We start from the raw sequence: 12,049 nt of genomic DNA, 5'->3' as shown, positions 1-12,049 counted from the left end.
TTCTATAGTACTTGAGTGTCTACTATTTATGATATGACATAAAGCAAATGGGAAATTAAAACCAACATTTTTGAGTATTGTGAGGGCTGAAAGGCACTCTATGGTGATATGGTGATATTTACCCACATATATATATATATATATATATATATATAGTGCTGTCAAATGATTAATCGCAATTAATCGTATCCAAAAAAAAGTTTTTGTTTACATAATATACAGTATGTGTGTGTACTGTGTATATTTATTATGCTTATATAAATACACACACATTCAAGTATATATATATTTTTTAATATATACTGTATATATATGTTTTTTTTTATATATATTTTTTTCTCTCTCTCCCATATGTGACGTACTCTTCAGTTTGAATCGGAAATCTGTGTAGAAATGAGTAAAAACAAAATTTTCAATTTTCAATTTTATCACAAAAAAAACATGCACCTTATACATACAATAAAATAGATGCATTCATAAAAAAGAGAGCAAGAAAAAAAGTCGTTTTTGACCGCAAAAAACATCCAAAAGGTCACAGGAGATTCCACTAAATAAAGAATAAAAAGTGAAATATTTCACAGATATGAGAGGACAGAAAAAGTAAAAGAAAAGAAAAGAAGACACGCATATACTAAAAAGAGGTAAAGAGGGAATATGAGAGTTTGACAAAGAATGAGTGCAAGAGAAGAAAAGGGGCGAGACAGAAGATGAGCTACAGGGACTCTGACCAGCTAGAAATGAAAGCGAATGAGAGGGCAGACACAAAGATTGAGGTGGTGGATGAAGTGATGAATAAAGAAAGGGAGACGAAAGATGAGTGGGAGGAACCAGTGGACTCCGGGCAGGAGATAGATGAGCTGAGGTCAGATGCTGAGAGAGGGAGGATGGAGAGGTAACTGGAGAGAGAAAAGACGAATACGAAGAACCGGCAGGGAGACAGGAAAGAGACAAGGAAAGAGAAAGAAGACCGAGGTGAGCGAGGAGAGAGGAAAGCCAGCAGCATATGTCACAAAATCATTCATCAAGCTCCAAAACACTTCACCTCTGCGATCTACGAGAAGAGCACTACGAAGGCGTGCTTGACATATCCACCCACCGCAAGAAACCAAAGAATCCAAATGTGCTTACCCACGAGCCAATCATACCAGACACGGTCTCATCCACTGAACTCAACAGCCCAAACAAGCCCGCCACAGTCACTGTCACTCTCTGTCATCCAAATCCAGATCTGTTCAGCAGTGCAGACAGAACCATCTGTGCTATTCTAAAACGCTGTCACTCTTTGCTATCTAAGTCCAGGCTGCTTCCTGTGGCCGAGCTGCTAGAGAGACTCTTGCCGAGCTTCTAACCCAGCATGGCATCTCTCTGAGGGCCCAGGTCTTGAAGGAGCACAAATGTTTGGGATGCCAGGAGAGTCATTAGTCTGTATGGGAAACACTTAGAGGGATCACAGGCATGCAATTATAGGATGACTTTCTGTTGAGGTCTGTATTGCACAACACCAACAGAGTACTGCAGCTGTGATGTTAAAACCCGGGAGACTAAAACACCATGAGGTTCCCTGAAGTTTTACTATGGGTTTTTAAAATGGGGTTTTTCAATTTATGAGAAAAACAAGGTCTGTGGTAAACAAACTGATGAAACTTGGACGTTTTGCTCTAGAACGTAAATTACACCCACCCATACAAAAAAAAATGCACATTTACGTTAATTTCTTTGTGTTCATTTTAAAGTTACTACATTTACATGAATGTTTAGGCTGTGCGTGTGTGCAATTTACTAATGTAAAAACAGTTTTCTATATTTTTTTAAATTATTTATTGCTGTGATGGCAAAGCTGAATTTTCAACATCATTACTCCAGTCTTCAGTGTCACATGATCCTTCAGAAATTACACTAATATGCTGGTTTTGAAAACAGTGGTGTTGCTTAATATTTAAACGGTGATACTTTAACAATTACTTGATTGTTTTTTTTGAAAGAATTTTTTTTGTAATCATGTAAAAGTCTTATTAATTTCCTTCCAAAAAACTGTACAGACCCCAAACTTTTGAACTATACTGTAAATCTACAGTATAAGTGTTAGATAATGACAGTACTTATCATACTCACATGGCAGATCACATTAAATTAGGAACCTGCACTATATATAGGGACCAGAATATCATAGAAATGCCTAGCAGCCACCTAAAACACCAGCCTCGTTCAGACTGTCAGCCCAAATCCAATTTTTGTGCAAATCCAATTGAAATCCAATCATATTTAGATAGTCTGAACAGCAATGAACTACATGAAATCAGATTTTTGCAAATCTGTTTCGAACTACATTCATATGTGGTTTGGAATCCTATTCAAATCGCATTCCTGGAAATCCTTTCAATCTGACTGCTCAGATCAGATTTAGCGAAGCTTTTTCACATCTCACACCACATAAAACGTAAACAGTTGTGATACACTATGTGGACAGTCAGTCGTCTAGATCGGATTCCAATCAGATATGCACAAAATCAGATTTGAACTGACAGTCTGAACGAGGCTTAAGAGAACTCAAGGAAGCAATGCCCTGTCAGCCAAACACAGACAAGCAATAAAATCTAGTTTGAATTAAAATAATGCTTTTGCCACCTAAAATGTGATTAAATATGGTTTAAAATGGACCAAAATTAACATGACATACCAAATATTTAGTGAATTTAAAGAACATATTCATCAAAAGATAAAATCTTGCCCTTTTTATGATTAAAAAACTGCACCTTGATTACAGGTCAACAAAGCAACACTCTCAGCCTGCTGGTGTTCAAAAAGAGAGCAGCACAAGAAGGCAATGGAAGTACTTACAATGCACATCTGAGGAATGTTTTAAAGAATAAAGACCATAGCTCAGTGTCCTAAGACACATAAAACCGCATTCCAAAGCCTGACTGCAATTTCAGTGCAAACACAATTTCCATTAAAAGGAAAATAGCTTTCCCACTGAATGAGAATAATCTATGACCTATGGTTCGTTCTCATTATGCTAATGTCATATCTGGATATCTTCCATTAGCTTTCTAAATGAGTCTTATCTACATTGTATGTTAAGAATATTTATCTATAACGTAATGTTTTCAAATTGTATTTCACACACTCATAACGGCCGTGTAGGAAGTGATATGTACAATATTTAGACTATTACCTGTAGATTGACCATGCTGCTTATCTTGGTTCTCGGGAGGGATAATGCCATACTTGTGGAGTTCAGTTTCTCCAACCACTTCTCCACCCGATCCGGTGTCAGCAGACGGTCCAGCCGAGCCAAACTCTCCACATGGAAGGGCAAAAGCAGCACCATGCTGGCCTTCCCGTCCCACAGGCCCAGTTCCAACACCTGTACCATGTTCTCCATGTCCTCATAGTGACGGTATACGCCTGGGAAAACAAACATTTGGTAGTTTGGATGTCTTTGTTGTGTATTTCAATGATAAAAGCCTGATGGAACTTACCTGATCTGTGCATCATGGGAACTTTAGTGTATCTGGTACCCAAGAAGCTCCTCAAATCTTGGTTTTCATGGTAAAAGCCTCGATCCCAAAATCCTACAAACAGAAAAATCCACTTAAAACACATGTGAATAGATGAACATGACTTGGACATCATGACCCGGACATGCACAAACAAGCATTTTAACATTCTTACACAAACTTTTAGAAAACGTAGAGTACAATCATCTTACAGCCATGCTGTTTGGATCTGACATAAATCAAGGCTTTGATGAGTCAAATCATACAAAGGAATATCACAGACTCCATGCCAGAAAAAGAACCAAAGATAAAAAGAAAAGGCGAGAGGAGGGGTGCAGGGGAGGCAGAGGCAGAGGCATAGGACATATTATTACAGCCCATTACACCCATTAATTTCACCAACAAAGACGAGATTCGATAAAGAGACTATTAGCAGTATTACAGTCACATGTTCTTTTCCACAGGGAGTCAAGGGAAAGATAAAGAATGAGAGAAAAAGAAAGCGCGAAAAAAGCAGTATCAAGTCAAATCAAATACTAAGGATGATTGCAAGACAATATGGGGTTAAGCCAGGCAGTGTTATTGTATTTCACGGCACCAGAAGCAGTATACTGCTCTTGAACAGGAGAGAAGAGACACATAAGACATTCGACGGCCTCTGCAACTCAATTTGAACCTTGCCACATGTTATTTGGCCCCAAAAAGTATTACAATTAAGACACACTTAAAATGTCTGAATCTCATTGTGTCAGATACAAAATGTTAAAGTGTCACCTGCCAAAATTAAGCTAGAATTTCTTTCTTTCCATGTTTTTTATCCATTTTTACAATTGTTTTTAAACAACAGGTCCCAAGGACATTTTTAGCGAATGTGTTCACTAAAAATGTGTCACACAGGTGTCCTAGCTGAGTCACCATCGGCACAGCTTATTAAATTAATTGCGAACATGGACATTAAAGCTACTTTTAGAGTATGCACCACATTCATACTTTCATATTCAATTAAATGCTGTTCTTTTGAGCTTTCAAAGAATCCTGAAAAAGAAAATGTATCATGCTGTTGTTGCTGTTTTTAACATTGACAATGCTAAGAAATGTTACTTGAGAATTAAACCTGCATATTAGAATGATTTCTGAAGGATCATGTGACACTGAAAATTCAGCTTTGTTATCACAGGAATAAAAAAACAGTGTGCTTGTGCTATTTTTCTTTAAATAAATGCAACTTGATTGATATTTTTTATCTGATGCAATGGCATTCATACATCTTTAAATGTGGCTTATGTGTTCAAAATATCTTTTTGGGGTTGTTGAATATTTTACCGGCATTAGAAGGATCTCTAGATCCTTTTTAATTTGGTGCTAAGTTTTTCACTTTCTCATCAAAGTCACCTGATCGCACTTCTGTATTTATAGCTGCAGTTTATCCAGGCCTCAGTTTTACTGTGCCTTAAAAAGGAATGTGCCACCCAAGATGAAATTTCCATAATCACCTTTAAACACTCCTGGTCCCAAAACCACTGCTTTCAGCATTAAACATCCTCCTCCTGAGGAATTCAAAACATATTCCTTACTTATAATTAGGAATACCATTAACAAAACCAAAAAAATAAACAAAACAAAGAGACAGAAACTAGAATTCCTCTTTAAAGAAAAGAGTCTCATTTCATAAACCCAAGACTGTCATTTATTATGAGAAACACCTGATCCTGTGTAGGGAAAGCAAACCTCTCCATTCGGCCCCGTGCCAAGCTTTGCATGCGCCTCAATGGTATGCTAGCAGTTCCCTTTAAGCTTGTGAACGCAAGCCAAGAGCCAGAGCAGTTAGATTTCAATAATTACACAGTGGGATGAAATTTGATCAGCCTAAAGTTCAAAACACATGGCATGGTATCTGTCAGTTATTATGGGGTAGCAAAGCTCTTGGAACTGCGAACGTTAAAAGGGGAATTCTGCCATGCGAGTTTCTGAAATGCCACACAAGGATTCTTGTCACTGCGGTCTTGGCTGGCAATCAAAAGAAAGAAAACATCCTGGGAGATTCTGTGACTGAAAGAGAGAAACAGAATGACCCAACGAGCATTCGCAAGAGAGAGACACTCATACACTCTTAAAAATAAAGGTGCTTCAAAAGGACCCAAGATGAAATTTCCATAATCACCTTTAAACACTCCTGGTCCCAAAACCACTGCTTTCAGCATTAAACATCCTCCTCGTGAGGAATTCAAAACATATTCCTTATGTATAATTAGGAATACCATTAACAAAACCAGAAAATAAACAAAAAAAAGAGACAGAAACTAGGGTAGAATTCCTCTTTAAAGAAAAGAGTCTCATTTCATAAACCCGAGATGAGTCGCTCGACTGTCATTTATTATGAGAAACACCTGATCTCTTCAAGCGATGCCATAGAAGAACCATTTTTGGTTCCACAAAGAACCATTCAGTCAAAGGTTCTTTAAAGAACCATCTCTTTCTTACCTTTTTATAATCTGAAGAACCTTCTTTCGCCACGAAACCTTTTGTGAAACAGAAAGGTTCTTCTGATTTTGAAGGTTCTTTATGGAACCATTTAGACAAAAAGGTTCTTCTATGGCATCGTGCAGCACCTTTATTTTTAAGAGTGTACCTTCTTCATTAATTACAGAGCATAAAGACAATGCAGCTATTGTGTGGTTTTGCATCTTGAAGGCTCTCTCATGCCCATTTTCAGTAATAACCGAGCCACAAACAATAAAGCTAAAACGCTATGAATTATCTCTCGCCGGATCCTTTGGTGCTCGGAGCAGGGCTGCTGTGGGGGGTGAAGTGTGTGTGCTTGTTTTTGGGGTTTGCTGTACAGAGCACAAAGGCTGAGGTAATGAGCTAGTGTGGCGTCTGCCACCATAAAACACCAAGAATCGGCCTACAGTAACCTTTTTCTTCCCCCCTCTCTCTCTTTCTCCCTTTAAAGCCTTTGACCATTCCCTCAAAATACCCTTATCTTTCACCTCTGTCTTTGCTTCACTCCACACCTGTGGCTCTCCATTTGCCCCCTGATGTGAGCTCCAATCCAGTTCTCCATGGCGCCTGGCTATTTATTTCAGCGTACCTGGAATTATGAATTGTACATGCACCAGAGGACTGTAGCCAAGCCTACTATAGTCATTCCAGACAGGAATATCATCAAAAAAGTACTGTGTCTTTTTTTTAGAATACTGTATTTTAAAGATAATTTAGTAAAATCCAATTAAGCTTCACACATTTTTATTGGAAAGGGCTTAAACAATATTTCTGATACTTGTTCAATGAACCATAAACAATTTTTGCACATGGACATGTGGAACAGCTTGTAGGCAGTAGGCAATTAAGGTCACAGTTATAATAACTTAGGACATTAAAGAGAGAGACCTTTCTACTGACTCTGAAAAACACCAGAAGAAAGGAACCCATGTTTCCTGCTCACCTGTATGAACATGCCATTGTCCTGCTGCAGGGAGGCATGAGGACTGCAGATGTAGCCAGAGCAATGAACTGCAATGTCTGCAATGTAAGACGCCTGAGACAGTGCTACAGGGAGATAGGAAGGACAGCTGATTGTCCTTGGAGTGGAAAACCACATATAACCATGTGTCCCCTCAGACGTGTTCAAGAAATTTCAAGTGCTTTGGTGAAAGAGTGGAGTAACATCTCACAGCAAGAACTGGCTGTTCATAAGGATGAGATGCGCTATAGTGCTTAAAGCAGCCGGTGGACAAGATACTCACTGTGACTTTTGATATATGGAAATAGAATTAGTTGAAAGTGAGAGGACATTACTTTTCAGTGAGTATACTGTATACACATACATATATATAAACACATATATAGATATATATATACAGTATTATAACTACTTATATTATTACTGTTATAAATAAAGTAAATGATCTGCATAAGGCCGGTGTAATTTTAAACACTTTTACCTATAAAACATTTGTAAATTACTCCTTAAAAATGCTAATTATAATTTTTTTTTTTTTAAAGCTACAATCCAAATACACTTGGTTCAAAAGTCTGAAGCAGGCACATGCATGATTGAACAGATTTCAGGAGAACAGAGAAAACTGCTCTCAGATTAACACCAAGAGTAAAAGTCCACAAACGACCCATCAGAGAGACAATGAAAAAGCTTCGGACAAAGTTAATATTACACTGGCGACTAAATGAATTACTATAGAACCCTGAAGCGGTGCGACTACTGACTGCCTTTAAATTATAAATCCAAACTATGAATTCAATTTTCATAATCTCATTCACAGGGCTCAATCTATTGTCTGATCTAATTTGTATATTTCATCGACTGAATTAATGAACTTCCACCGACTCCCGCTTCTTGCTTGCGAACGGGGGAAAAAAAAAATGTAATTAAGTCAAAACATAAAACAAAAGAAATTAATTAGATTGCTTATCAGCCTAAAATCAATCCAAACTTTATTTCCTGTTGCGTTTGGTAGTAGAGAGAAGCTCTCCTCCTACCGCTCCGTTCCCATTGCTCTGTGTTTAAAATAGGATCAAAGCACCTGCCAGTATTACTCAGACAAAGAAATCGATGAGTAGAACAAGACTTCAGCATGTGGGTGAGACAATGCACAAAAAGAGAGAGAGACAGAACTCCAGTGAGGTAGAACAGCATATAGCACCGGCATGTTAAAAACTCATTTTAAGCCCTTCAAGCATATTTAACGTCTCTTCTTGGAAGTGACAAGAAACTTAAGTATTGTTGAACTGTCTCTGATTTGACTAAACATGGTACTGCATGTACTGCATGGCTTTTGTGCAAAAACAATATTACTATTACAGCTCAATAACAATAAGACAAGAAAACTACCCTCTCTTGAGCATGTCAAAAATGTTTCCTTTCAGTTTAAAATGGCTGTATATGGGTTCAGGGTTAAAAATACTAAATCAGTGCCTTGGCCTAATAGTTACCATGCAAGCTTTTACATATTGAACCATTGTGCTCATATGATTGACACAAATTTAAATCGACTCGCATGGAGAATGCATGAACTGATAAAAATGCATACTTTGAATGCACTATAAGTTTCTTTGGATAAGAGTGTCTGCGAAATGCATACATATCGACCAAAAAATATATATATTCTGTGCATATTATGCACATTTCTGCATGCATGGATTTGAATAACCATATTTATTTCAGAGATGAAAAGACAATGCCATTCACAGAACTGCAAAGTGATAGTCATGTAACAATAATGCAGTACACAGTTCATTGTTGCATAATGCATACAGATTCATATAATTTTTAATAGCAGGCAGTATACAGCATATACTGCACTGTATGCAGTTAGCAGAATAGTATTGTATGAAGAACATAGCCACTCACTGGAGGGCAGGAGATGCAGACGATCATTACTAAATTATTTAAAATGACACACCACCTCTCCCGGGAAGATACATTGGCTCTTCTGGAGATGGTTTGTCATCAACCTTGCAGGCTGGGTGTGAAGGAGAATGCATGAACTACTGATGTCTGATTTATAAAAGAATCATTCTTTTGAACCGATGCTTTTATTAAATACTTTATTCAGACCGATTCACAGAGCGTAAATCACTTGAATGTAGTTTGGAAACTGTAATGAAAACGGTATTGAAATAATGAATCATTTATTTTCTTCCAACCAATTTGTTCACTAAACACCAGTTCACTAAAATAAATCAGACTTCCCTGCACGAACGGAAACAGGTGTATTTGCTACACCAACATAAATCACTACAATCACACACACACGTATGCTTTGCACATGCACCCCCTAAAGTGTGATTCCTTATCCTCCAAGTACATTTTCACCTTCAGCATCAGTCGTGCAACTGCTTATAGTTCATTTATCAAGCAGCAGCACAATCTGTACTAGCTAATTCTCCAGCACGCAAGAGAGAGGGAGCCCAGCGGTGCTATTACCACTCTGTCTGATCCTGTTTGGCTCAAATATCACTTCTTGCCTTTTTTTAGATACAGTATGAGCTGATAACTGTATTAACTCACCAATGACCTTGGAATTGGTAATGAAACTGGAACTGAGAAAAACTAAAATGTAAAAAGTATTGTTTGAGTTTTTAAAATGGTTAATGGTTGCCTTAAATTATTTGAGTTGCATTAGAGGAATTAGTTGTTAATCAAAAATAAATAAGAAAAACAAATAGGGGTGGGGATTTTGATGAATCCCATTGACTTTTTTTAATCAGTTCACCAAAAAGATTTGTTCATTGAATCTTTTTGCATGTTGAATCATTATGCGAGTGAGTCATTTGAGTAAAGACTCAACGACTCACTCAACATGGCAGTCACTTTTTTGTGTGTGTGCTGAACAAATAAGTGCTTTTGAACAAATCAGTTGAATAAATGACTCAGTGACTCACAAATAGGCTGCATTCCACTTAGTATTTTAATGTCCTTCCCTCACTTACTTCCCTGCATCTCGTTGAATTGGATGTATGTCATTGATTGTGTTACACAATATATGTATAGGTATGCTTGGGCTGTTTAAATATTGAAAAGAGAATGCATATATCATAGAGTTGTTTGGTGTGGGGTAAATTAAGCGCGATCTGCGGTGACGTCACAGTCGTATTGCATTGTGGTTTATGGAGCTGTGTACATATGAAGTAGACTCGGTCAAAATTGAGGGGTCAAGGGTCTGCCCATATAAACTTCCCTAGTCCACTTCACAAAGTGAAACGCACTTCAAAATAGCAGCAGGGATTCCCCCAAGGGGAAGTGCTTAGGGAAGTTCAGAAGTGTGTGTCTAAAAGCGAAGTGGAACGCAGCCATACAAGCAGGCTCTTGTTTCATTCCTGAAACAAATCAATTGAATCAATAATTCAAATCCCACTTGAATTCATGATTTAAATCCCAGTGCTGTTAGAATTTACACCAGTGCTCTTGTCTAACGTCTATCTGCCTATCTGATTACAGAACTAGAATTAACCACTAATATAATCTTTACAATGCACATGTCTACAAATCTCTCATGTCTACAATTGATTCAAAAACACTGATTAACTCATGAACAAAACATCACTAAGAACTCAAATTATAGAAAATAATAGTATTCACTTCCCACAGGCCATTTAAGTAAAGTCAGGTTTTACAGTGCGTCAGCGAAGGATGAGACCATGAATTTTGCAATGCCGTCTGGCTAAAGTCCAAACACATAATGGACCATAAAGCTTCAAGATTAGACACAACTATCCTGATCCCCTAAGTACAGTAGACAAGCCACACCTTTTTAACTGTGTCTAATGGCTGTTCCTAAAGCATGTTATTCACAGAAGCTTTTTAGTCTGTCTTTGTGATATGCCCTGATATGTCCTGTTATATGTTATTTGCACTCAGTGATTAAAATAACTTTCCTTATCCTCATTATGTAACTCAACACAATATCATATTAGAATATAATTGTGTTCTTTTAGCATTATTTAAAGCCAGCCCAACCAGTTTCCAACGTATTCTTTCTTCTCACCTCTAAAGTGCAGTGCATTGGCCAGGATCATGGCTCCAGGTTTGGTCAGTGCCAGTTCCAGATCTGCTGTCTCTTCTCCATCCATCCCACTTTTAGCCCAGGACTGGAGCTTCTCCATATCAGTCTGTTTCTGTGCATCCTCCAGGGCCACATGCTGCAACCCAAAGTGGGTCTGGAGCTTCTCCAGAAAGCTCTTCTCCAGTTTTGCGACTTGTTTGGAAAATTGTGCAATGTGTAGCTGGTTCCATTAGCTTCACGCACAGATTTCAGTGCCTTGGTCAAAGATTCTCCAACGGCCTTATCGTGTTTGGTGATCCTCAGGAGATCATGAAACTGGCCTGCTGTGGATCCTTTAGCTCCACCCTCTAGAGCCAGCAGGGAGTTGGCCAACAGAAGTGGGGAGATGAAGGTATTGGTCTGGGAACCATCGATGCGGAGCGACCTATACAGCTGCAGCCCCAGGCTCCAGGTGGGGTGCTGTAAGCTGGAGATTTCTGGCTGAGGCGAGCTTCGAACTGTCTGTTCCTGTGGAGCAGATGACCAGACGCTCTGCGGAGCCAACACTAGTAGAAACAGGAGAGGAACAGGAGAAATGGGCACCATTGCAGGACTGGAGAGAAAAGAGAGAGAAATGTTAATATATCATTCCACAAATTCTAAGTAGAGTCAACATGAAAATTAAACTGATTCCAGTTTATATTTTAGATAATTGCCGCACCAAATTCAAAAGAATAAAATGTTTATCTTCTTGCTCCACCTCTGAAATGACTTTCTTTTCGACTGATGTCAAACACTTTTATTTTTCCAAATACTTAAAGGTGCTGTATGTAACATTGACAGCTAGCGGTTAAAATGAGTTCTGCAGTCCAAATTCAAAATATTGGAGAGCGTTGTTTCTCTCGCACCCTCCTCTTCAGACTTGATGCTACGGACGGCGACAAGACTTGCACTGCAAGTTGGTGAGCAGGGGCTTTTTAGGTGGAGTAGAATCTGCAATCTCTGACCCCAGTTTATTTGCTAGCTTCCATGGCTGCAAGACACTGA

At 38.3% G+C, this 12,049-nt stretch overlaps 1 pseudogene; it reads right to left on the bottom strand.

The window, feature by feature from the left end:
• LOC107664275 (serpin H1-like) overlaps positions 1-11,608 on the bottom strand; it is a 20,908-nt pseudogene extending 9,300 nt beyond the window's left edge.
• Between the last annotated feature and the right edge of the window lie 441 nt (positions 11,609-12,049).

Source organism: Sinocyclocheilus anshuiensis, unplaced genomic scaffold (genome assembly GCF_001515605.1).
Source record: "Sinocyclocheilus anshuiensis isolate Anshui unplaced genomic scaffold, SAMN03320099.WGS_v1.1 scaffold99, whole genome shotgun sequence".
Classification (NCBI taxonomy): Eukaryota; Metazoa; Chordata; class Actinopteri; order Cypriniformes; family Cyprinidae; genus Sinocyclocheilus; species Sinocyclocheilus anshuiensis.
The sequence above is the reverse complement of the archived record's forward strand: the minus strand, read 5'-3'. Positions and strand labels throughout refer to the sequence as shown.